Genomic DNA, 27,024 nt, shown 5'->3' with positions numbered 1-27,024 from the left:
TTTGCGATGCCTCATTATGTTGGCCTTCATCTTTGAAGAATGCGAGGTTTTGAGTGCCATCATATTCTGATAGAATTCCATATCAGTTATCCCCCTTTCATTTGTTAACACAAAATGTAGCTTGGACTTAACTTGAATGATTGATTAACCAACCTCTCATTCTCATGTCAACTATTGTGAAGAGTGGTGTGTCGTATGGAATTCTCTAAGAAGATCATTTCGACCTGAATGCAGAGAACATTGCATATTAAGGCACCATTCTTATTCTGTTATTGTTGCAAATATCTGATTTATTAATAATGTTAAGTCCAACTCTATTTAACAACTCCGTAGGATTTCATATGGAATTCTTTATAAAAGGAAAAAAGTTACTTTTGTTATTTCTTTTCCCAGTCAATCAAGTCTCAAACTACTACCATCATACAAGATATCTTTGCCTGGAAAATAAGGGATTTGATTGAATAAGGTTAGTATTTTTTTTAACTACTTAGAGGGATACATTTCTTGAGGGTTATTTTTTTCTTTTTTTTAACTTTGACAATCCCCCAATTAAATAGGCATGTCTTCATAGGTAATTGGGTCTCTTCAACTAGACAGTGCATCCATTAGCAGTTGTGAGAATTGTTAGCTTACGATGGGCTTGGTGCCCACCCATTCCTTATGATTGGTTGGCTTCATTGTCTCTCGTTTGCTTTCTTCTAAATAGTTGGCATGTGTGGACTTTTCTTCCCCTTCTTGTGTTCATCCCTCCCCTGGAGGATGGATGCATTACTTGTGTCCTTTCACTGCTCCCTTTTCATGCACTGTTTTTTTCTTTTTGTTTCAGCTTTCTACTAGAGTGCACATGTTTTCCAGCTGTCTCCCTCGAGTACCTATACCCCTCCACCACGCTCACTTGTGTTGCCTTTTCACTGCTCATGTGCTTGTCAAATGCACTCCTCTGTGAAACTTGTGTGCTTATCCCTTTACGTTGCTTTTTCACCTGTGCTTCCTACTCCATGCTCCATTCTCTCATCTTTTATTCCTCTACTTTGCTCTCCCTCCTTGTTGCTTTCCCAACCCTCTGTTTCCATGCACCCGTGTTACTTCTTAAAATTTGTTTACCCATCCAACTCGATTGGTAAACAAAGTGCTCACGTCATTTTGTATGCGCGTGCCTCCAAAACGACGCTGCTGGCTGCATAGGGCTTTTTTGTTTTTTAAAGCTGTGCTGCACAGCGTTAGGATGCTATGCAGCATGGTTCAAACAATAGGCAAAACCATTAGGTCCCAAAGGTGAGACGTTTTGGGTTTGCCAGTTCTTGTTAGTTCTCGGCTGGCGTGGGCTGCGCACATGCCCAGTCTTGCTGGCGAGATTTAATGATTTAGAGGGTTTTCAGTAAAGGGCTTTAAGCCCTGCCGCTCTTTCCCATTGGCCGGCGTCACCGCTTATGCAAAACGGCGGCCAGCCATTGGGGAAAGAGCTTTTTGTGACGTGGACTTTTCCCTTTTACAGACCGCCCACTTGGATGGGCTCGTCTGCCTTCCTTCTGCCGTCAAAGGTTTCTTATGTTTATGGGGCCATATGTTTAAACACATGGCCCCATAAAGACAAGAAAGCTTTTACGACGGACGAAAGTAAAAGTGGACCATGCTTGTTGTCTAAGCAGTCAGAGAACGTATTCTAATAATGGCCTATCCTCACAATACTATAAAACCCTATCATTCCGAGTACCAGAAATTCTTTAATTATCAAATCAGTAGCAGTTCTTGCGAAAACACCCCATAGAGGGGAATATCAGTAGGTGAATAAGATTACAGGGAAATCTAAGATGCTTTAAAACAAGATTAAGATAAGGGCCGTCTGTGTCGCCGACCTGTCTGTATTAAGATGTATCTCGCTTGGCGCCTGCAGCTCGGCTGATTTATTCAATGTGTCATCTCCAAGCCAGAGCACGCAGCAGGGAGGCGAGTCTGGATGCGTCTTAGTGGTGATCAACCGGGCTCTTGGGGGTGACATTTGGGTGCGGGCTCTTCACACGCGCTATCATCTTTCACTGACGGGCGTCTTGTTTGTGGCTGCATTATGATTTCTGACGGCAAACTGAATATATTTACGCTTTCGGATGAACGGACTTCGGAACCAGCCCCGCAGCCGTTCTGTATGCAACCTGCTCTTCATGGGTGAAATTGGTCTCATCTGCCATTTAGTGGTAGAAGAGGCCGTTTGATTTTAAGTTGCCGTCTTTTCGGTCTCATCTCAGCCCTGTTTTGAAGTGAAGGACAAAATCCGTGAATTGCCCGCCCCGTGGTTTTGTCCCCTAGAAGTTTCCGGAATGCAAGGCCTAATTTCAAATGAGGCAGATTTTTCTAACGCGTATGCTTTTACATTTTTTTTAACACAGGCGGCTTTCTAACTGATTTTATTTGTATCAGTCGAACTGGACTGCTAGACGACTAGGTACAGTTTCTATCGTTTTACATACTGGATGTTTACTGGATAGTTTAAAAAAAATAGATTTCTGCAATTAGGGAATTTCATGTAATCCCAGGGATTGCATACATGATCTATAGCCTGTTAATTTTTTTCCGCTGATCATGGGAAATGACACCACGTGACCTTTTACTCCACTGTTACTATGTAGTCCCCTAACAGTATTGGGCCATGATTATATCAGATGACATGATATCATGGGGAGGCAGCAAATCTACCAACTTATTATTAGCTAAGGTTCTGACATCACATGGCAGTGTACTTCCATGGTATGCCACGCGTCCATCATATGACAAGAATGCAGCCATCTTACTGCAGGGTGACTATCACTGTATGTCAGCGGTGCAGCCAGTGTAGACAGTTACCCTCTTAGGCCACAGATGCCTGAAGCATGGGAGTGGCAGTCATATGCCATTGGTACCACAATCGTCTACTGGGAGACCACCAGTCTCTCCACTTCCCTTGTTCTCTCTTACAACTGAGAAGTCTACCTTCATTACCATCACGTCCGCTGCAATAGTGACTATTGTGTTTTTTCCAATAGGTGGGCGAGATGGGTTAACAAGCAGGTAGGCTCCCAGAGCTTAGTTTGTGCCACTGACTATGGGCACCGACACTCATTTTTTGCAGACTGGAACTTATTTGTCATCATTAAGCAGCAAAAGAGAGGAAGAAAAAATGGAGAAATAGAGGGAGAGAGAGGAAACATTGACAAAGGGTGGAAGCAGGAATGGAAAAGAACCCAGAGTGAGTTAAAGAGACCGGAAGTGTTCAGTGGTGGGAAAAAGAGGCATAAGATATAATCTGACTAGGAATCTTTATATTTGGCAAGCCTTGCTTTTGACTGCCCCGGTAGCAGGCTACTCAAAACGCTTTGAGCCCCTGCACATCTTTTTTTGAAGCATTGCAAGGTTGTGTTCCATAGCAGAGAGCATGAGATCCCTTCTCTCTGGACATCTCTCCTCTCTGCATACCAGTGTGGAAATTGCAAGCAAGGGTGCTTTGCTGAACGTCAGTGGCTGCAGGTGTTTGGCGGGGCAGCCGAAAGATGAATCCTTCTCTAAAGTCAGATGTTCACAGCAACTGTTCATCTCAGGTCATTAAGGAACTAATAGGATGCTTCCGATGGGCTGTGGGAAGGTCAAGGGTTGGGGAGGTAAAATAGTTAATTGGTTTCTTCATGATCCGGTCTGCATTTTGCCACAGTGACTGGTCCCACAACCAGTGTTTGCAGGCGCCAGCACAGTGATCATAAAAGCAAGTCAAAGGTTGCACTTGCAACCCATAGGAACCCCTGATTTATGATCCTTTATTTCTGCAATACCTAGAAGAATCTATGTTGGTCGCAGAGGAGGTTAATCCAGTGGTCGAAGTGGGGAAAACAAAGGAGGGAACTGTGGGCGGAGTAACCCGGTAATTGGAACAGTGGGTGGAGTCAGAGGTGTGGCCAGAATGTGCAAAACATCCCAATTTTTGGTATTGATTTGGCATTTCACTGACTAGTTACAGCTTATTGTTATTTAATTCAATCAATGGATACACATAATTGTTTAAGTTGATATTAAAATACATTCACAAAGTGGATATATTTCTAATCGCAGAACGTCCCAAAAACGCTTGAAAAGTGGACGCACAAGCCATCTCCGAGCCATGGAGTTTGTCATCTGCACTTCATCTCTTTTTCCACAAGAGCAGTTCAAACATGAATGGCAAAATATCCTAGTTTGCAAACGTTTTCTATAGAATTATAGCTCTGCCATATTTGCCACATAATACATCTGCTGCATAATCTGACAATTTTAACTAATAAATTGTTTGTTGGTCAAACAGATCAAAAGTAACTAAAAATTTGACTTGTGTTCCTGCGAAGTGGATGGACCTTTGCAAAGGTGGATTGATCACCTTTCTGACTGCTGCATATGTATGTTACACTGGTTCTAATAAGACGTCTTTCCAGAGACTATTATTTTGACATCTTTACACATGCGAACAAAGTATCAAAAAAATATACTGCATTATACTGTAGCCTTTTCTTTGCTGCATAATTTAGTCAACAATGCAGCATAATTTTGTCCTCCTTTGCTGCATAATTCCAGTGGCCCCAAAGCAGGCAACACATGTTAAAAGTGCTTGTGCATGAAGCAGAGAGACTGTGAAGTTTGCGAACTTCGTTTGGTGTGCATGCAAATCCTGCAATGACGATCCCTGGTGAGTTGCAGCTACTACTGCTGAAACAAGGCAAATGGAGGTACAATGGGTGAGACGGACTGGCCTCAAAGGCAGGGCCGGCTTTAGTGCTGGTGGCGCCCTGTGCAACAATATATTTTGGTGGCCCCGAATCACTTCCTCCACCATGGATGGATTCCCTCACTACCAGCCTTTATCAGTGCCCCTCTAGTCTCCATAACCACACTCTCTCTCAGATGAATTTAATTTGATTTACAATGCCACTTATACCAGTGTCGGGTGTCAGAGCACTTTACATGTGTGTAAATCACTGTATAGGAAATGGTACAATAGCCAAAGGACTACAAGGTGTAAGAGTCTCATGACAACCATATTAGTAGGCAGTATAGTTTAATAGTGATTGGTCTGGAGAAACACAAACTCAGAATTTAAAACGTAATATCACGTTTGGGGGTTTTCTTTAATAATCCGAGTTAATTTCTATCCAAATGACTACCTTTTGCAACATTAAGATAATCAAAGACTTGGGGAATGTTGGAAAGTGGGTTATTGGTAGGGGCAAATGTAGGTCTGCCACTGGCAATAAGGCCACTAACACATGATAACTCAGCATAGGTCTTAGAAAATTATTCCTTTGCTCAACCCTTGGTAACGTGGCTGCGAGCAGACAGGCTTAACTTCAAAGACAGGTATGTAAAGCATTCAAAAACACAATTTCAGTAAATAATTAAGACTACACAAAATAAAAATCCAACACCAATTTATAAAAATAGGTAATATGTTTATCTTTTAAATGATACCAAAACGAAAATAATCCACTGTAGGGAACCAGAGATATGAATTTTTAAAGATTAGTCACTTTCTAGTGCTTAGAAACCAACAGCGCCCCTTTAAGTCATTTCGTTTTCTCTGTCAGGGACACACCTTTATAAATTGTTCTCAAGAATTATCACCACTGTAGTGGGCCGCCTTCTTCAGCAAGCGGGGTCCAGTTAGAGCACCTTCCTGGCGTTCTGCTTGCGGGTCCCAAAGTATCCAACACACAATCCAAGGTTCTGGAATCTCCAAGAGGGTCCTTGAAAGTGTGAAACTTCAATTCCGCAATCCACTTGAACAAAACCCTTACAAATCCACTGGTACTCCGAGCTTTCAATTCTTTGTGGGGCTGTCCAGGTGAGCTCTGTTAACCTGTAGCTTGCAGGGAGTCCACTCTTAGTCCTTTGGCAACAAGGTAATCCACAGGGCTGTAGTTTCAGATTGTTCAGTCTTCATAGGTCAGGCCTTAGAGTTCCTTGCACAGCAAAATCATTCCAGCCGGGCACTTCTTGCTTCATTCAGTTTAAAGCAGCAGATCTGGAGGGCTCTGCCCCTCTCAGCTACTTATTCAAAATTCTCTGTGTCAAGCACCAGGTCACTGCTGACCAATGAGAGCAGGGCAACTCCTCATAGTTATGACCACATCCTGTAGAGTATGGCATTATTTTGTCCCAGAGTGCATCATTCTTCCAAATCCATAATGGCTGATTTTCCAGCAAGAAGGTGAGAGCTGGCTAAACACCCCCCTGGGATGCCTTATTTCCATGTACTCTCCCCCTACCATCTGCACATACCTTCCTTAAGCCTAGTTCTGACTCTGGGTCAACATTGTCAGAGTGAAGCTGAAACCCAGGCCTCCCCTCTGCCTTTGAAGAGCGTAGTTTACGACGCCACCTCCTGGCCCGGCATTCCTATAGAACAGCCCACTGCCCTCCCAGCAGCCTGGCTAATCCACTTAACTCTGACCAATCCGGGCAGACCACTGAAAGGCTGAATTTGGACTTGCGAAAAAGAAAGTCTCATAACTTCTTGTATGTACACTTTAGGAGAAATTAAACAGTATAATATTGTGAGATTTACTACTACCATTCTGGGAAGTCTTTGAATGGTCCGGCTAGTCCTCTCCTATCAATATTTATTAATCAATAACTTCCTACCATGTTAACCTATGGGCCATGGGGTTTGCAATGGGTAAAATGACTTGCGCCACTTTTGTAGCACAAGGGCTTATAAAACCATATTTTATAAGTATTTCCCTAATTTCTACCAGACCCCCAACCCCTGTGAAACTAGGGGAGACTTCAGGGGTTCTGAATCTGCAGAAATATTGCAGATCATCCTTACCCAATTCTTCTAGCATCAAAGTCGAATTTGAGCACCTCTTTAATACAATGTGGGGAGGCAAATGTACAGTTTCACTTTACCCGGGCATATAAAAACTCATTTTATAAGGGCGCTCCTTATAGATAACTGACCCCCCGCCACTGGGATACCTAGGGGTGACCCTGGGGGTCCTTAATAAGCATAAACATGGTAGGTTTATAGGTCTCGCGACCTATCGATAAGCGCATCGAGCGGAGCGAGAATTCAAGTGGCGAAAATCATCGTCAAACCAAGGGCTTTCAGCCCCGCGGTTTTCATGCAGTTCACGTGAATCACGTGATTAAACATGCACGCGCATCGGCAGCATTTCTCCTGCAGGCTCGCAAAAGGCTCTCCACCCTCCCCACATCAAAGTCATCAATCACCCTCCTACAGGCTTCCCCAGCGCTGCCCCGCCCCCTGCTTCACGGCAACTTGTTTATTTAACTTGTTCCCTGCTTGCCTCTCCCCCGCACCCCCTCCCCCACCACAGCAATGCCGAGGGCTGGTTTCACTTTCAGCCGCAGGCCGGCCCGGCCGGCCGTACTTTCAGTTTTGTTGTCTGCAGTCTCAGCCTCTCTCGCTTCTTTCTCTATCCGTCTCCTACACGTCGCCCTTGCACAGTCCCTCTGCTTCTTTCACCCCCTCCTTCTCTCCCTCTTTTTCTCTTCTTTCTGTCTTCCTCACTCTGTCTTCCTAGCGAGAATTACGTGGTATGTTTTGCAAACACTTCTTCGTTTCTAGTAGCATGGCAACAGGGACACTGCACTCAGTTCAAACCCTTTCAGTGACGATGCTTGTACTGCCCTCCGCTCAGAGGTAACCATGGAGCTACGAGCAGCTCTTAACATTTCTACACATCACTGCAATATCAGAAATGAACAAATGAAACTTGTGCAGTTGAAAGAAGATAAGCTTTGATTGCAATGTTTCTACAAAAACGGGAAAGACTGTGATAATGTGCTTAATCAGCGAGGCAAGGCAACTTCGTTTCTCCACTTCCTGTTGCCAGAGTGGGGGGGAAACATACAGCTAATTCCGAGTTCTTAAAAAAGGGTGCATCCGATAAAGCGTGAGACAAACCCACGGTCAGTCAAATTACCCTCTGCACTCCTCCCCTCGCTCGCATTCCCAGGCTCTCCCGCCCCCATCCGGCTTCCCTCCCACACTTCTCCCAAGACAGCCTCTGCACCCTCTGCACTCCTCCCCCATCCGGCTTCATGGCAGCTGAAGCTTTGCACCCATTGTCTACCAGAACTCAGTGGTGAAAAACACCCTTGTCGTTCGTTTTCCTCCCGTTTGCAATTTCCATGCTATGTAGGGCCCACACATCATCTGTACCTGCTTTCAACTGCCAGGCAGATGAATGGAGGGGCCCCTATAGAACATGCTTCTCCTCGCTAAAATACCTGGCCTCCTACCAACCTCCGTGACATCCCTCCTTACCCCGCCCGAAACGGTGCCCTCTCCCCTCAAGGCAGAGAGACTGTGCTGCGTTGTCACACTCTCAGAGACCTGCTACGAGTAACGACTTTTGTTACCCACAAGTATTCGGTCATAGCAGTGAATAACCCGGTTTAGAAACTGGCTGTTATAAACCATCTCACCGGAGCTCATTTTATCGATCTTTGAAGAGCAAAACGTTGTCATCAATATCGGTAACAGAACCTGCAGATCACCACAGCGGGTACTCAACCTAATAAACTAACCTTCCTGCACTGAACAAGATGCACTACATGCTCTCGGTTAGGACCGGCACCGGCTGTCACTATCTTCCAACACTAACCGAGAGGCGTGAATGATCCACTGGTTTGGCTGGTTTCCACTGTGTACTCCCTTTCACACAGCAAACTTCAAGACAGTAAAAGTGACTTTTGACATGGTCGGTTGTGTTTCACAGAAAACACCCCTTTCAACTGAGTAGTACAGTCTCAGGAGCAGTGTACGTATATTAGAGGATGTACATTGTTAATGCCCACTTACACATCGCACACCAAAACACGATTAACCTCCAGGTGGTTGCATAACTGCTGTTATTTTCACAACTCAAAAGAAGTTGTTGTATCGACCTTGGAATAAATACATGCTGAGTCGACACTATCCAGATTGCAACATATGTTGACAAAGTGTATGTGTGCGTCCACTGCATACACTTAATTAATTGAGATATCCTGCCTCTATCAAAGATCAGCAGGGAGAAGCTTCGCATCCACGACAATTCTTCCAGCTCTACAGAACTGCAAAGAGAAAAGGAATACTAACACGTGCAAATGCATTTCAGTACATTACACTGTACAGTACACTCATTTTAACAGGAGTTCCTGGGAACAAGTAAAATTCAGTTTGAAAAAACACGGTATTCATGTCCTGCCACTAATAATAAACGCGGCCCATTAACATCCTGTTTAGAGCATATGTGCTTACAAATACACACTCATCACACATTTATTACCACAGTACAGCACATTGAACATGATAAAAACACTGTGTATTGCCACACAGATTACATACTGCAAAGACTTTAAGCAGGGAAATCACTAATAGCCACAAGTCTTTTTTCAATGTCATTTTACCACCCATTATGAATTTAACCCATTGAACCGTGGTTTTGTTAAATACCTTTTTTTTAATTAAAATACATTAAAATGCCATGGCATATACCAAATATGCAAAGGCACAGTGTAATATGCTATTCACTGGCATCACTGAAGGAGTAGCAGGGTGTCATGGCCCACTTGAAGCAGCACTACAACTTCAGCCCAACGTAGATTATTGTAGGGTTTTCCACTTACTTTCTTTCCATTTCAGTTCAATTTTGTGACATTCACGAATTTGCAAAGTTAGCCAACTTCGTACAGCCCTCATTTTGATCCTTTTTCACTTAAAACAAGGTCATCGCCAGCTTCCACATTTGGCCCCAGGAGTGCTAATCTACTTATTGGCAAACTTCATCAACTTAAAAGCTAAAATTGATTTGTTAAAATAATACAAACAGCAATTTCCAAATGGACAACTGATAAACGGCCGGTATCTAGCTAGGCACACTGTCAAAGCCCACACAGACAACTCTTTTCGACAAAAGAAACAAGCACTGGCATTGCCAATAGGTCTCGCAGTAGGAAAGTTGGAGCTATTGGTTTTGTAAATAACATTTTATATTTATATATTATTATTGACAATGCCAATAACGATATATAAATATAAAATGTCATTTAGAAAACCAATAGCTCCAACTTTCCCACTGCGAGACCTATTGGCAACGCCAGTGCTTGTTAATTTTTATGGGCCCCTACCCCCAAAGTCGAGTTTGGGCACAATTTAAGGTTTAAAAGCTGTCCTGGCCAACCAGTGCAGCTTTTAAACTGACCTCAGGCTTCGGCACTGCACACATGCTGGTGCAGAGAATCTGCTGGCCTATAAACTGCCATGCCCCAGGATACTGGAGACTTCTAGGTAGTTTCAATCCCCTGCCCTATTACATACTAGGGACTTATGGGGTAGGTCATGCCAACTACAGGGGTAACCCACCATACCATAGTATACCCTAGTGTATGTTGGGTGTCTTAACTGTAATCTAATGTGTTCCTTTTAGCTTGGCACTGGCCCTGGGCCTGGTTAAACAGAGCCCAGGGTCAGTCATATTTTAGTCACCACCAGTTCCAGTCAGCAAAAAGTTGGGGGTGCCCAGGGCACAGGATGACTTTGCAACAGGGAAACACTATAATATTCTAATTTATACCTTGCAGTTTGCATGCAGCTCTTAGATGACAGTTAATAACTCACTGTTCTATGTTAGGATTTTAACTTCTAAATTGCAAGTAACCAAAGATCTCTCTGACAAAAGGAGCAACCCCCTTACCTATTTACATTATGTGCCCTTTGTGATCTACATGGTACAGGTTCTTTCCAGCATGTACATTAACCCTCTGCGCTACCTTTCCATGAGTCAAAACGTCCTCTAGACAATGATCTCTCTCTAGGAAGAACATTAATCAGTTATCATAACATTTTCATTGTTGCCGAAAATTGCCAGAGGCCAGGAAGGAGGCAGCAAGCCCTTTTAAAACCATAATATACTTGAAAACACGATGCACCCACCCAAAGTCTGTGCCCGGTTGGGTCACAACGGTTGCACTGCCCTAGAGCTGCCCTAATCAAGGGTCCTGTGACCTCAGTGACAGAGTCACTGTTTATCTAGGGTGTGTTGCTTCATAAGTCTGCCTGCAAGACTGTAGGTAAACTTCAGTGTGGATTGTGGTGGACAGGCCTTCCAGGTTAACCCACACTTGCCACCGCTAGGGTTCACCTGTTGGTGCTAAGACACCAGGGCTTCTAAGGTCTTGCAGGGCCTTCTAAGTTCAAGCATGGGAATGTGGAGTGGAGAAGTGTGGCTCAATGATTAGAGCGGCAGACCCTGATGCAGAGGTCTAGCCCAGGACCAGGGTTCAATTCCCCGCTTCGGCGGGTCTTGGGCTCAAAATTCACGGACCTGATAATTCTCGCCTTGGTGCCTATTCCAATCATGGAGTCCCACTCTGCAACTCTGGGCAATAGCTTCCTTAATCTCCACAACGGCCCCCACAACGCTAAGGATGCCTGGCCTCCACCTTGGGGGTGCCCACGAGTGGACGCCTCACAGGGAAAGCCAGGATGGGTTCCACAGCGGTATTCGTACAAGCGTCTTGAGACCCTTGTGGGTGAGTAGTGCACTATACAAGTATCCATTTACATTTTACATCCCTCTGGAAAGTGGTCGGAGGGAATGGTCACAAAGGCTGAACCTTGTTCCCCAGTTCCAAATTCGGCAGCTCTGACCATAGTTCCACATCCTCCTCCTCCCACCTTTCCCTGTTAGCTCCCCCTCCCCTGAGAGAAACTTGCCCTGCCTTCAACTACAACCCAATTGTGCCTGGCTATAAACCCTTGGATGCGCCTCTATTCAAATTATGGACTAGACTAGCAATATGCTACCTAAAAAAAAGTAACAACATCCTGAAAAAGTAAACACTCATAGGGCACGCAAGATTAGGTAAAGCATGTGAAGTGTAAGCACTAACAAAACGGTTACCGTAACTCTTTTACACTCACTGTTCAGAAATCAATGAGTGCTTTTGTCTGAAAAGTTAAGAACATGACTGCAGGGCCCGGAAAGGACCAGTTTCTATGTTCATTGCTTATATCCTTCCAAAACGTAAGCAGTATGGTTTAAAAAGACCACATCCGTGAACAAAGAGCCGCGGTACACGTTTTGTTTTCCAATCCACCTATCCATCAGCAGTGCAGGACCTCCAGGATTGGTGCAGTTCCCCACTCGGGGAAACCATGCTGTTCAAAGAAAGACAAGAAAACAAAAGTAGAGCTTCACTGGCAAACTGTATAAGGTGACGCTAATGTGTTTGGGTATGAATGTTTGAATGTGAATAAAATCTAACTTGTCATTTTCCAACATCTGTGTCTTGCTTTATTTAGTTATTTATTTTTCATGTTTTTAGGTCTCGCGCCTAGCGTTGCACTGCGAGACATTTAGTGAGTGAAAAACGGGGATGTGAGGCTGCCCTAGGAATGGCACATGCACCAGCGTGTGCTTTTCCTTCGGTGGCACATTATTGGCCTTTGCGTGCGTGTTTTTTTTTAAAGCCAGCACGCCATAGGCCAAAGGCGGGCGCGTTGCCCCACCCACGGCCTATTGGTGTCTATTACTCGCTTGGTGGGCGTGATAGACACCAATAGGCCATGTGTGTTTCAACTATTGTGCCCAGACACGGGCGCGATAATTGAAACCAAAACCACGGCTTGCTCATCGAGGTGCATGGTTCATGGTGCAAATATTATCTGTGGAGGTTTAATAATGGGCGCTGGCTATGACTCACTGCTATTTTTGGTGCGTTTAGCTCTTCTTATGGAAGACGGTGATGTCATTGTTATTTGAACACGGCGTGGGAAGTTTTACAGTGTAGATATGGAGTCAGTCCCCAGGTTTAAGAGCCACATGTGGGCCTGCCCGGGGCCGCGTCCATGTCGTCAGAGTAACTGTTGCCTGATATTCCCTCTTCCTGTACCTTCCCTTGTTGAGGCAGTCTGGCAAGCATTAATCGGCGCAGTGTCCTTGGCTGTGGTAGCAGAGGGTGGTTTAGTCTTGACATTTCTGTGGTGCACGACTCCCTGGCATGTCTGTGCTTGATGGCAGTTGTCAGAGTGCTAGTAATTTTGGGGCTAGTTACTTACCCTCCCGTATTCGGAAAGTAGTGCTAATGTTGTGGAAACGTACAAACAAGTCTGACTGGGTAACCGCTATTCTCACACCAATGCATCTTGTCGTATTCAGTCATAGGATCGTGTGGGGTGCATTATTGAAGCAGATAAAACTGTAACTCGGTCTGACTTGCGTAATGTCGCCTCAGTCGCTCCGGCACGTTTTCTCCCTGTTCCTGGAATGATGAAGCGCTCCAAGAAGTCCGTCATTTAATTGCATATTGTGTTGCTCCTCTGAATGAGTCGGGCGCGTGCTGCTCAGCCACTGAGATGTGCCTGTGTGAACCTTCCATCCACTCTTAATGTGATCAGACTGGCAAGGCAGTGATGGCAAGAGGTGAGTGCGCTAATGCACGGTGGGTGGTCTGTGGTGTTGATGCGACTGGAAGAGCATACTCTACCTTCCCAGTGGTATAGCATTAGAGAAAGGGACATGGTTTGTAGACGTTAGAATGACGAGACGTTTCAGATAGAACTTGTTGCTCAGTGCAGTTCCTTCCTTGCCCTTTCTTTACTCTTGAGGTCCCTGATGTGCTTTGAACTCCACTCGTGTGCAATCAAATTGATCTGCTTGATTCGGTGGTAAATGCTGCCCAATACGAGTGTCACATCGCGTTCGTACTTGTGCAGAACGAACGCAGAACTGTCATGAGCAAATGTACAGCGCTTTTCTATTGTAATGTGGGCTGACGTGAGTGCCAGAGCTAAGCAGCTCTCTTCAGTGGGATGAAAAAACTGGGGGTTTCGCTAAAGGGCGTGGCCGATGTAATTAAGGGCGTGAGTTAAGCACATCAGCAAAAAATCTGTTCTTAGCATAGTGTCCCCCTAACCCCCTACAATATTTTGCTGTTTAGGTCGTTGCTTCCATATGTATAATACAAAAAGTAACCTTACACCCACAATAAGCCCAGGACTATTGGCTTTGTCAATGGTTGTTAGTTGCATATGATAAATAAGCAGCAAATATGGCTTTGTATAGAATACTGAAAATACTTAAGTTCTGAAATGAGACTGTGAAAGAACTAAGACGAGTCTGTGGAGTTGCATCAAAGGCTTTGAAACGTGGTAATGCTGCAGAGATGAGGGTTTTTTTTTCACCCTGAGGGTGAGGGCAAAAATGGAGAGCCTGTTTGAGCACCTACTTTTACGAACTGCTAACGCAGAGCACCGGCAGGACTCAGCCCACTTAAAGCCCTGCCTGATCGGAAAACGGCTTTGAATTCCTGCACATCGCTGTTAATCACAAGTACAACCCAATATGCCCATATAGAACCTCGGCAACTTTATATCGAATAATACAAAATATCACGTGAGACTCCTGAGGTAAGAAACCTTATGTAAGTTAGAGGGTCTACACATTAACACATTTTAGGGGAATGTCTAGAAACACAGAAGCATGTGATGTAGAAAAGTGCAAACGCTCTTACGGAAAGTAAAAATGCGTAAAAACCAAACCCGGGCAGTATAGTCTCATGAGGCATCTTCTTACGGTCTTTGTTAATAATTTACTAATTTGGCCTTTAAAGTTTAGGAACTGAAAATAGAGCCATAATGGAGCTGTTTTAAAATCTATTTTTAATTACTGCTGACTCTAAAGACTTAATTCTTTTTCTTTTTGTACATTTAATTCTTTTAATTTTAGTTGCATTTGCTTTTTGATTATATGCATGTCCTTTTTTTTTCTGTAGAGTGGGTGCATGCAAGAATGAGTTAGTGGGTGGATGAATCGCATGTGTGCAAGAATAAGTTGCATGTATGACGATGTTATTAAATGTTGCTCTGGCATCTACATGTCATAGTGTGTGTGTATATGACTGCATATGGCCGGCTTCTAAGTTAAACATTTTTTAACTTATTTTTTAATGCGAGCATATGCCTCTGAGGCAGCAGTATTTTTTAGGTCTCTGGCCTACCAGCCCACTGCGTCAGCAGTAGGAGTGGCCCAGAGTCCTATTCTCAGGGCTGCGAAAAACATACATACGAATTCCAGGCTGCTCGTGCATTTTTTAGGTTTTTATTTTGGTATCTGCAATGCTATTGGTGTTCGTGTGCCTGTGCTTTAGAAACAGAACACGCAATAGGCCATAGGCGGCCGAGTAGCTCCGCCTATGCCCCGTTGCTGTCTGTTACGCGCACCAGAAGGCCATATATCTTCAATTATCTCGGCGGAGATAATTGAAGACATAAGCTCGTGCACCACTCTCGAGTTTCTTTATTTTGTAGGTCTCGTTTTCTTTTACACGCGCGTTGTATTGACGATGTAGCTTCATTGCATTTCTGTTCGTCCTGAATCGAGTGAAATACGCTGCTTTAAAAAGCACACCTTCCTCGCACGTTTACAGGGCGCGCTTTTTAATGTACGAATTCACAATCACTCTTTTTGTGCTGCTGTTTCTATGGAAAATATAAGGCAACAACGGCACTTGTCCCTGCTTTGCTGCTAAAAAATAATACCTTCTATGTAGGAAGTTGGATACCTGACTATGGTTGCCCCCAACTTTTTGCCTTGTGTTTTGCTGGTTTTCCGACTTAGTTGACCTGGGGCCCTGCCAATCGGGACCCCAGGCCTACTGCTCTCTCTCTAAAATGGATTCCATGTACCTTAGGTACATTTCCAATTGGTACTGGGCCACCTTATCAGACCCTGTAACTCAGGGCATAGGTGTACCCAGGGCCTACCAGGGGCTGAAGCATGTATTATGCCACCCCTGGCTGGCCATCTAAATCTGACACAACTGGCTGCACGACAGCTGGGGCAAGGTGGTGTAATGACCCTTTGCTTTAGATATAGTATACCTATATCTAACCCTAAGTCACTCCTATGGCAGGCCTTGACAATCCTGAAGGCAGAGTGCTTGGAATCGTGTGAGATGGTGCTCTGGCATGAGCTGAGCCCGTTTGCAGCTTGCGGAACCAAGTCCTAATAGCTGTTCCATGATAACGCATACCATTTACTCTTAAGTGCATTATAATCCTCGCGGTTAAATGCTATCTTTGGTATCGCTTTATAAAAACATGTTGAGTAAGGTGTCATACGAATTGGAATACTAACCCCTCGCCAATTCTGGCAACGGGGTTAGCATTCCACCCTTCTAGAGGGACACGACATGTATGTAACTGTGAACCCCGGTTAAAGTTAACTCAAGCCTCATCATCACAAAATGGATGCTGCCACCACAGACACGAGTCTGACCCCCTGCAGCTGGGAGTCCTTCCAGCGAGGGGAGCTTGGACAAAGGGTTTCCTGTCAGGGGCGGTGCTAGCACCATCCCAGACAGGGTTTTGTGTATCCTGGGTAGGCAGGGCTTTACAGGAAGGTGACTGCAAGTGGCACCCCGGTGCTCACTACGCATCTGCCGGCTAGAACCAGTTCCAGGGGCACACCAGCCCCTGGCCTGGGGAAAGTCCGGCATGGGAGAGGGGTGTAACCACCCCCCCTATCTGGTCCCACCCCTAGGGCAGGACCTAGTCGCATACCCACCCTTTTTTTTTTAGGATAAAGGCAGGAGCGGGGACCCTTCCAAATTAGATCATCTTTGAATCAAGAAACTACTTCTTCTCAAGATTTCTCCCTTGTGGCTAAGGAGTAGTCACCCTGCATCCGCAGGCACCATCTAAGAACTCTGCGGTTTGCTGCACGTCCTTCCTCCGGAATCCGACTGACCAGCTCGACGAGACCCGGCTTCTCTGACCTCTACCTACCCCTACAGCTAAGCTGAGAACCGTAGGTGCGACGAGACCTCGAGGGACCGGCCATCATCAGAACTGCACGACTTCTATCCAGCACGACCTCCGAGGGATCCTCTGGTGAGTGCTTTGGGGTCCGAGAAGCCCCGACCCTGAGCAGCTCCAGCACCGAAGTCCAGCCCCCCAGCATCCACGAGATCTGCGTGGGGCCCTTATGCTTTTTGGCTGCTCACCGCGTTGTCTGGCTACTAGCCCGCTGGCTTGTGGCCTTCCCGACGACGACATCACCACTGCTGGTCTGGTTGCTCCAGACTGGCCCTTGCTCCCTTCCAAAATAGGAGCACCCCGGACCCTCCTGGACCACTCCAGACGCCATTTTAGGTCCACCGCGTGGGCTTGAATTTGCCAAGACTTGTTGCCCCAATCCTGGGTCCAGAGACGTCGACAGCATCAACCATCGTGGGACAGCTCGCACCTCCATCCTGGTCGCCGACAACGCCTCCTGGTCCGTGAGACTGCAGAGCCCAGCGTCGCCCACTCACCTGGTCGAGGTGACTTCGCCCGGTGCCATCCTGGTGCCCACACAATCACTAGCTAGTGATTAAAGAACTTGGTCCCCTCTGCTTTCAGGTGTCATCCATCTTCGATCCAGGCTTGGATCCATCGAACAATCTTCACTGGTCGCCTGCCAGCAACTTCTTTCTTCAGGCTCCTGGTTCGTCAACGAGGATTCCCGACGTCTTTTCAGACCTATACAGCTGCAGCCCCTGGGCTAGGTAACTTCGGCATTTCGGTGCCCCAGCATAGCCTCACTATCCAAGGGTCCAGATCCACTTTCGTTTTCGACCTACCTAGTCGGGTTCGCCCGAGAACTCTAAACTTTGCTTTTACTAGCCTCCATAGACTTTGTCCCGCATCCCGCGTGAGAGTGCACACTCTGCACCCGAGTCCCCTAGGCCTCCTACTAGTAATCTGAAGGTTCAGTAACGTAGTCCTAGCGATTCCAAAGCCTATTAGTCCAGTACTTACCTGCTAGTAATTTCGCATTCCACTTTCATAGTATATGGTTTTTCGTGCCCCTCGGGCATTTGTGTAAATTGTGCAACTTAAAGTATTTTCACAAGAGTTTTGTTGTGTGCTTAGTACCTTGTCCTCATAAAGAGTACAGGGCTGTTGTGATCCAAATAAATACACTGTTTATTTTCATAACACTTGTGTGGTGTCCTTTCACTTGGTCATTGGTGGCAGCCGTGGGATTTGAGCTTGCTGTTGTTTTACCACACATATCCTAAGAATATCTTTGTGAAAGATCACATAAGGTAAGGTACATATAACTTAGCTTAGAATACTCTGAGTTCTACTGAACCATCTGTTGTAGTTTAACAAGGCTTAGCACACCTTGACTGCAACTCTAAGCAAGGGATCAGTAGGCAAACAAATAGTGTAGGTAGGTGCATCACTTACACCACACTAGAAGCATGTCTAACCTCGGAGAGTCTTCAGAGACCCCTCTCGTGGTTGTGGATCCTCCACAGGTCCCTTCCAGATATGCTGCTCTTAGCTTCCAGGAGATGAGACAAGTGTGTACCTCCAGGAAACTAAAACAGGGTTCAAATCCTACCATTCCTTTTCTGATTGGCCTCTTAGAGACTTATGATGCTAGGAGGGCTGCTAACACAGATCCTTCTCATCCAGATGGGAATATGCCCCCCTTACAGGGTCCCTTTGATAACCATGATCACCCCTCCAGGAGGCAGATGATGCTGAGGATGAGGATGAGGATGAATTGTCAGGGGAGGAGGCAGACAAGGGATAGGTAGAAGTCAGGAGACTCACCAGGTCCAACTTAAGTAGGCATGAGAATGGATTTGGGGGACCCCCAGGGCCACTCTCAGGCAGACTTAACATTGGGAGTGGACGAGTTAGGTCTCTATCCAGAGGCTCGAACAGATCCATTCGAACCAATGGCTCTCAGACCTCTTCCCATAGAGGGATGTCATCCCCTAAGAGAAGGGAGCATGAAGCTAAGATGAGGGAAGCCAATTCGAGGATTGAAAGGGAAGAACTTGCCCTGGCCAAAGAGAGGCATGCCTTTGCTAGAGAGCAGAAATTGTGTGGGGCAGACCCCACTGGTGGCAGCATTCTCCCAAGAGAAAAAGACAGGAGTTTAGACACTAGACACCTGAGTAAGATAGTGCCCCCCTTTAAACAAGGGGATGATATCCACAAATGGATGACTGCTTTGGAGAGGGCCTGCAGTGTGTCCCCCAGAGTCAATGGGCAGCTATCTTGTGGCTCTCCTTTGAAGGCAAAGGTAGAGATAAGCTCCTCACTACTAGAGCTGAGGATGCTAACAATTACCAAGTCCTGAAGAATACACTGGTTGATGGGTTTGGTTTAACCACTGAACAGTACAGGTTGATGTTCAGAGACACCCAGAAAACTCAGTCTCAGGATTGGACTGACTTTGTTGATTGTGCCACTAAGGCTTTTGAAGGCTGGCTACTGGGAAGTAAGGTTACTGATTTTAAAGGATTGTACAATCTAATTATGAGAGAGCAAATCTTAAGTAATTGTCAGAACCAGGTATTACACCAACACCTGGTAGACTCTGATCTGACCTCCCCACAAGAATTGGGTAAGAGGGCAGACAAATGGGTCAGAACCAGGGTCGGGCCTAAGAACCAGGGTGGTGACCAAAAGAAGGAATCAACCAAGCCTCAAGAGAAGGGTGGGAATAAATCTTCTGATCAAACCACAGGGCCCCAAAATTCCTCTGAAAAGGGTGGGTCCCAAACTTCTCCCAAAACCCAAAAGAAACCTTATTGTCATACCTGCAAACAGGTAGGCCATTACAAAAGTGACAGCAGTTGCCCCAAGGCCAACAACAATAAGCAAAACACACCCCCAAGTAATACTCCCAGACCTCCTGTTACCACTAGTGGTAATCCCCCAGGTGGTGGGAGTGCCCCTAAGAATGTGGTGGGCATTACTTTGGGAAACCAGGTGGACTATGGCCTAGCCAGGTCCCCTAACAACACTCTTGTCTGTGAGACTGGCATGGGGTTTGCCAACTTCACTACTGGATCCCACATTTTGGGAAAGTATAGACAAGAGCCCTTTATCAATGGTCAGAAAGTTGAGGCATACAGAGAGTCAGGGGCCAGCATCACCATGGTGATTGACCATCTGGTCCCCACTGCTCAACTGACCCCTGGTTTCCTTTATCAAGTGACAGACGTTCATGGAGTGAAAAGAAGGCATCCCATGGCAGTAGTCGAGCTCAGTTGGGGTAATGTCACAGGGCCCATGAGAGTGGCAGTGACAGATAACCTACCTGTAGATTGCTTTCTGGGGAATGACCTGGAACTCTCAGCATGGGCTGAGGTGGAGCAAGAAACTTACTCCAGGATGATAGGCCTACCCAGAAAGGTTAGTGGGGCAGTAATAGCTACAGCCCCAGTCCCAGCACCATTCCTCCCTGAAAAGGTTGGAAGAGCAGTGGTAGCCACTGCCCAGGCTCAGACAGACTTTCCTGAACAGGATAGGAGGGCGGTGACAGTCACAGCCCAAACACAGACTGAGTGCCCTCCTGAAAAGGTTGGCAAGGCTGAAATGGTCTCAGCCTCTACTCAGACGGATAGTGGGGTTGTGAAGCCTGAAACAATGGATCACTCCACCCAAACTGAGAGCATTGAGGAGGAAGAAAAGTCTTCCCCCTCCCAGACACTAGGTGAGAGCCAGCCTCCTCAGGGAACTGACTCTACCCCTGGTGAAGGAACTGCCCCAGAGGTAGTCAGGCCTAGCCTGGCAGAGCCCCTGATGACAGTGGACCCTTCCCAGGTGGGACCCAGTCTGGAGCAGGTAACCTGCACCTCTCTACCCTGCCTCAGTCAGCCCAGGGCTGTAGAGGTCAGGAAGGCCAGTGGTGGACCCCAAAGGGCCCCCTGTCCAAAAATCCCCAATCAGCAGATTAGGATCACTGAAGCTAGTAGCCCTAGCCAAGTGAAAATAAAACAAACTCCTGAGGGATCCCCCTTAAACTTAGTTAGGGAACTCCCACAGCTGGACACTGCTGGGCACAGCCAAACCTGGGGCCTAAAAACCCCAAACCTGACCTGTCCCTCCTGTAAGCCAAACAGAGGGACTCAGCCTCCAGCTTTAGGTAGCCAGAGGTTGACCCTGAGAGCTCATAGCAACTCAGTACTGGAAAGAAAGGCACATATGGTGGATAGTGATTGGAGGAAGTTGAGCCCAACAGTAGTGGAGTCTCACTTCAGTACTCCATTCCCACACCAGCCTTTTACTTTGCCAAAGCACACCACAGGTAGTGATTCCCTATGGTGGAGACCCTCAGATACCCTTAGGGTGAGGGGTTGCTTAGTGGACCATGATACAGGGGGGTAACCATGCCAGTGCATGTACCACCTCATATGGCCACTCCGGCAATATAGGCTTACCTGGTCAAGGATAGCCTTATCTCCTTTCGTTTGGGGGGGGGGGGAGGGGGGGGGGTTGTGTAGGAAGGTGGATACCCGACTATGGTTGCCCCCAACTTTTTGCCTGGTGTTTTGCTGGTTTTCCGACTTAGTTGACCTGGGACCCTGCCAATCAGGACCCCAGGCCTACTGCTCTCTCTCTAAAATGGATTCCATGTACCTTAGGTACATTTCCAATTGGTACTGGGCCACCTTATCAGACCCTGTAACTCAGGGCATAGGTGTACCTAGGGCCTACCAGGGGCTGAAGCATGTATTATGCCACCCCTGGCTTGCCATCTAAATCTGACACAACTGGCTGCACGACAGCTGGGGCAAGGTGGTGTAATCACCCTTTGCTTTAGATATAGTATACCTATATCTAACCCTAAAATGGACACACAGATTCCTATCCGTCACTCCTATGGCAGGCCTTGACCATCCTGAAGGCAGAGTGCTTGGAATCGTGTGAGATGGTGCTCTGGCATGAGCTGAGCCTGTTTGCAGCTTGCGGAACCAAGTCCTAATAGCTGTTCCATGATAACGCATACCATATACTCTTAAGTGCATTATAATCCTCGCGGTTAAATGCTATCTTTTGTATCGCTTTATCAAAACATGTCGAGTAAGGTGTCATACGAATTGGAATACTAACCCCTCGCCAATTCTCGCGACGGGGTTAGCATTCCACCCTTCTAGAGGGACACGACATGTATGTAACTGTGAACCCCGGTTAAAGTTAACTCAAGCCTCATCATCACAAAATGGATGCTGCCACCACAGACACAAGTCTGACCCCCTGCAGCTGGGAGTCCTTCCAGCGAGGGGAGCTTGGACAAAGGGTTTCCTGTCAGGGGCGGTGCTAGCACCATCCCAGACAGGGTTTTGTGTATCCTGGGTAGGCAGGGCTTTACAGGAAGGTGACTGCAAGTGGCACCCCGGTGCTCACTACGCATCTGCCGGCTAGAACCAGTTCCAGGGGCACACCAGCCCCTGGCCTGGGGAAAGTCCGGCATGGGAGAGGGGTGTAACCACCCCCCTTCCTGGTCCCACCCCTAGGGCAGGACCTAGTCGCGTACCCACCCCTTTTTTTAGGATAAAGGCAGGAGCGGGGACCCTTCCAAATTAGATCATCTTTGAATCAAGAAACTACTTTCTACGAAAGGAACTCTCGACTTCTTCTCAAGATTTCTCCCTTGTGGCTAAGGAGTAGTCACCCTGCATCCGCAGGCACCATCTAAGAACTCTGCGGTTTGCTGCACGTCCTTCCTCCGGAATCCGACTGATCAGCTCGACGAGACCCGGCTTCCCTGGCACCTCTGACCTCTACCTACCTCTACAGCTAAGCTGAGAACCGTAGGTGCGACGAGACCTCGAGGGACCGGCCATCATCAGAACTGCACGACTTCTATCCAGCACGACCGCCGAGGGATCCTCTGGTGAGTGCTTTGGGGTCCGAGAAGCCCCGACCCTGAGCAGCTCCAGCACCGAAGTCCAGCCCCCCAGCATCCACGAGATCTGCGTGGTGCCCTTCTGCTTTTTGGCTGCTCACCGCGTTGTCTGGCTACTAGCCCGCTGGCTTGTGGCCTTCCCGACGACGACCGAAGACATCACCACTGCTGGTCTGGTTGCTCCAGACTGGCCCTTGCTCCCTTCCAAAAGAGGAGCACCCCGGACCCTCCTGGTCCACTCCAGACGCCATTTTAGGTCCACCGCGTGGGCTTGAATTTGCCAAGACTTGTTGCCCCAATCCTGGGTCCAGCGACGTCGACAGCATCAACCATCGTGGGACAGCTCGCACCTCCATCCTGGTCGCCGACAACGCCTCCTGGTCCGTGAGACTGCAGAGCCCAGCGTCGCCCACTCACCTGGTCGAGGTGACTTCGCCCGGTGCCATCCTGGTGCCCACACAATCACTGGCTAGTGATTAAAGAACTTGGTCCCCTCTGCTTTCAGGTGTCATCCATCTTCGATCCAGGCTTGGATCCATCGAACAATCTTCACTGGTCGCCTGCCAGCAACTTCTTTCTTCAGGCTCCTGGTTCGTCAACGAGGATTCCCGACGTCTTTTCAGACCTATGCAGCTGCAGCCCCTGGGCTAGGTAACTTCGGCATTTCGGTGCCCCAGCATAGCCTCACTATCCAAGGGTCCAGATCCACTTTAGTTTTCGACCTACCTAGTCGGGTTCGCCCGAGAACACTAAACTTTGCTTTTACTAGCCTCCATAGACTTTGTCCCGCATCCCGCGTGAGAGTGCACACTCTGCACCCGAGTCCCCTAGGCCTCCTATTAGTAATCTGAAGGTTCAGTAACGTAGTCCTAGCGATTCCAAAGCCTATTAGTCCAGTACTTACCTGGTAGTAATTTCGCATTCCACTTTCATAGTATATGGTTTTTCGTGCCCCTCGGGCATTTGTGTAAATTGTGCAACTTAAAGTATTTTCGTAAGAGTTTTGTTGTGTGCTTAGTACCCTGTCCTCATAAAGAGTACAGGGCTGTTGTGATCTAAATAAATACACTGTTTATTTTCATAACACTTGTGTGGTGTCCTTTCACTTGGTGTTCAAGGGGTATATGTGATGGTATAACAGCTGGCTTAACACGCCCTCTAGAGTTTAGCCCGAAGACTGCTCGTATCCACGCTACTAGGATAGCTGGTCTATAAGGTTGACTTACAACCAATCACCATAAGGGTTGTTTGGACTGATACATAGTGATCACTAGAATAGTGAGCACTGCATATCAGGCCAACTTCTCACATTCTATAACTGGGCAAATGCATTAGTTTCTCTACAGCAGCTCAGCGGTTTGCAGGTTTCCGTTTACTCCGTGTGAACATAGGTCGGAGTGCAGGGTTCATTCATTCATTCTTTTTTCTTCGTTTTCTAGACGCCTAGAGAGATATTCCAGTGACGTAACCAGAGGGACGGAGCATCCCCACAAATAGAGGTGGTGAGGGTAGGGGGCTGAGAATCAAGTGCCTTACAGACGAGCACAGGCGGAGAGACAACCCCCCCACCCACACACAAACGTACTGGGGGGTTGTGTTTGTTATCAATGATAACATACCAAAGCTTCCATTCCAGACGATAGACCCTGGTGTCTCACAGAGGATCACACAACACCACACAGACACGCACCAGACACACACACACCAGACACACACACACACCAGACACACACACACACCAGACACACACACACACACCAGACACACACACACCAGACACACACACACCAGACACACACACACACACACACCAGACACACACACACACCAGACACACACCAGACACACACACACACACCAGACACACACACACACACACACCAGACACACACACACACACACCAGACACACACACACACACACACCAGACACACACACACACACACCAGACACACACACACACACACCAGACACACACACACACACACCAGACACACACCAGACACACACACACCAGACACACACACACCAGACACACACACACCAGACACACACACACCAGACACACACACACACCAGACACACACACACCAGACACACACACACACCAGACACACACACACACCAGACACACACACACCAGACACACACACACACCAGACACACACACCAGACACACACACACACCAGACAGACACACACACACACACACCAGACAGACAGACACACACACACACACACCAGACACACACACACCAGACACACACACACCAGACACACACACACCAGACACACACACACACACACACCAGACACACACACACCAGACACACACCTGACACACACACACACCAGACACACACACACACCACACACCACACACACACACACACTACATACATAAGACCACACACACACCACCATACACACACCACACACACACTTACCACCACACACTTACCACCACACACTTACCACCACACTTTCACCAGGAACACACACCACCAGCCATCTGTGCACGCTTTCGCCAGGCACACACACACCACCTGCCGTCTGTGCACGCTTTCACCAGGCACACACACACACCACCAGCCGTCTGTGCACGCTTTCACCAGGCACACACACACACCACCAGCCGTCTGTGCACGCTTTCACCAGGCACACACACACACCACCAGCCGTCTGTGCACGCTTTCACCAGGCACACACACACCACCAGCCGTCTGTGCACGCTTTCACCAGGCACACACACAACACCAGCCGTCTGTGCACACTTTCACCAGGCACACACACCACCAGCCGTCTGTGCACACTTTCACCAGGCACACACACCACCAGCCGTCTGTGCACACATCAATTGTTCACGCATCCACAATTAACTATTGTAGCCATCACAGTATAGCACACTTAACTTTTAAACATATTCATCTAAAGCGCAGCATCCCACCATTGCTACAATTCCAATCCAACCCACATAATTCCACTACAAACCACATGCATACACTCCATAACACATGGCGAAAAGACATTGCCATTTGCAATGCCATTAGCTCAAACTCAAATCCAAGACCTATTGCATTTCCAATGCTTGTTCTTTTTTTGTACTTGTTCCTTTAATTTAGCTTGCATGTGCTTGTTATGGAAGGGGATGTCCTGGTCTCCCGCTCACAGCTCTTACTTCGGTCCTCACCCCTGGCACTTGTGTAAACAATGCAGGTGATGTCACGGACATTTTAAGCTAGAGTAATATTGTATAAATTGGAAATATTTGGCAGTATTACAGGTTATATTTTTTGGCTGAAATTTCGTGTAATATTGGCAAGCAGCACACACACTCAAGGACACAAATTCATGCATAATTGATATCCTCAATGTGTACCACAGCCCTTAATGGAAATACATTAACCAGTCCGTGACATTTGTAAATCTGGGAACAACCCTCGGCAGGTCAGCAGAGATAAACAAGCATGTGCAATACAATAAGTGTCACATTACTAAAAGTTTGAGCTATTGACGTTCCAATTAATGCTATGTAATTAGCTCAAACTTTAAGTAATGCGAGACCTATTGCATTTCAAATGCTTGTTAATCTTTTATACCTGAGGCTGCTCTTTGAATAGAAAAATGTCAGAAATATCAGACCTTTCCAGCAAAATTGTTTTTCTTTTTTGGATTCATTCCACAGGGGAACAAATAAACGAAAGGAGGAAAGAGGGTGAAAACTGTTTCTTGAAGTCACCGTTTTCAGCCAGTGAGGAGCAAGACAGAAAGAGGGGAAATAAGAGTAAGGGGTTGGGGGTGGGGGGGGAGGGGCAGGTACCAGCGGCAGAGCAGAATGGAATACTGTCCATGTCTTCTCAGGGCAAGTAGGAAAAGACAGTCCCTTTACTTCTCTGCCCACCCATCCCGAACGGCCACGAATGTTGATCCTTCTTTATAGGCTATGGCTATTTCTGCCGTCCTGGGACACATGTTTTAAAGTCTTTTCTTACCGATCGTCAGCAGATAGTGGCCCTGGGTGAGTTCTGCTCTGCCCCCTTCCGACTTCCTTTTGGGTTCCCACAGGGATCATCCTTAAGTCCCACTTTATTTAATGTCTACGTATCGTCTTTGGCTCCATTGATTAGATCTTTTGGTTTCCATCTCACTTCTTATGCGGACGATACGCAGATAGTGGTATCACTTCTTCCAGGATCTGAAGGGACTGTGAGCCACAAGCTACATGATTGTATGGAAGCGGTTGGATCCTGGATGTCTAGTAATTTCCTTAAATTGAACTCAGGCAAGACTGAGGTCATTTTATTTGGGAATGATGTTA

At 46.9% G+C, this 27,024-nt stretch overlaps 1 protein-coding gene across 1 annotated transcript in view; it reads left to right on the top strand.

Annotated features, from left to right (window-relative positions):
• The first annotated feature begins 391 nt into the window (after positions 1-391).
• The window catches only part of PIAS1 (protein inhibitor of activated STAT 1), an 854,757-nt gene continuing 828,124 nt past the window's right edge, over positions 392-27,024 (top strand). Inside the window, exon 1 of the mRNA XM_086949739.1 lies at positions 392-466. The gene's annotated coding sequence lies outside the window, so the exon portion shown is untranslated. The remainder of the gene's footprint in view (positions 467-27,024) is intronic.

This window comes from Lissotriton vulgaris, unplaced genomic scaffold (genome assembly GCF_964263255.1).
Source record: "Lissotriton vulgaris unplaced genomic scaffold, aLisVul1.2 SCAFFOLD_550, whole genome shotgun sequence".
Lineage (NCBI taxonomy): Eukaryota > Metazoa > Chordata > Amphibia > Caudata > Salamandridae > Lissotriton > Lissotriton vulgaris.
The sequence above is the reverse complement of the archived record's forward strand: the minus strand, read 5'-3'. Positions and strand labels throughout refer to the sequence as shown.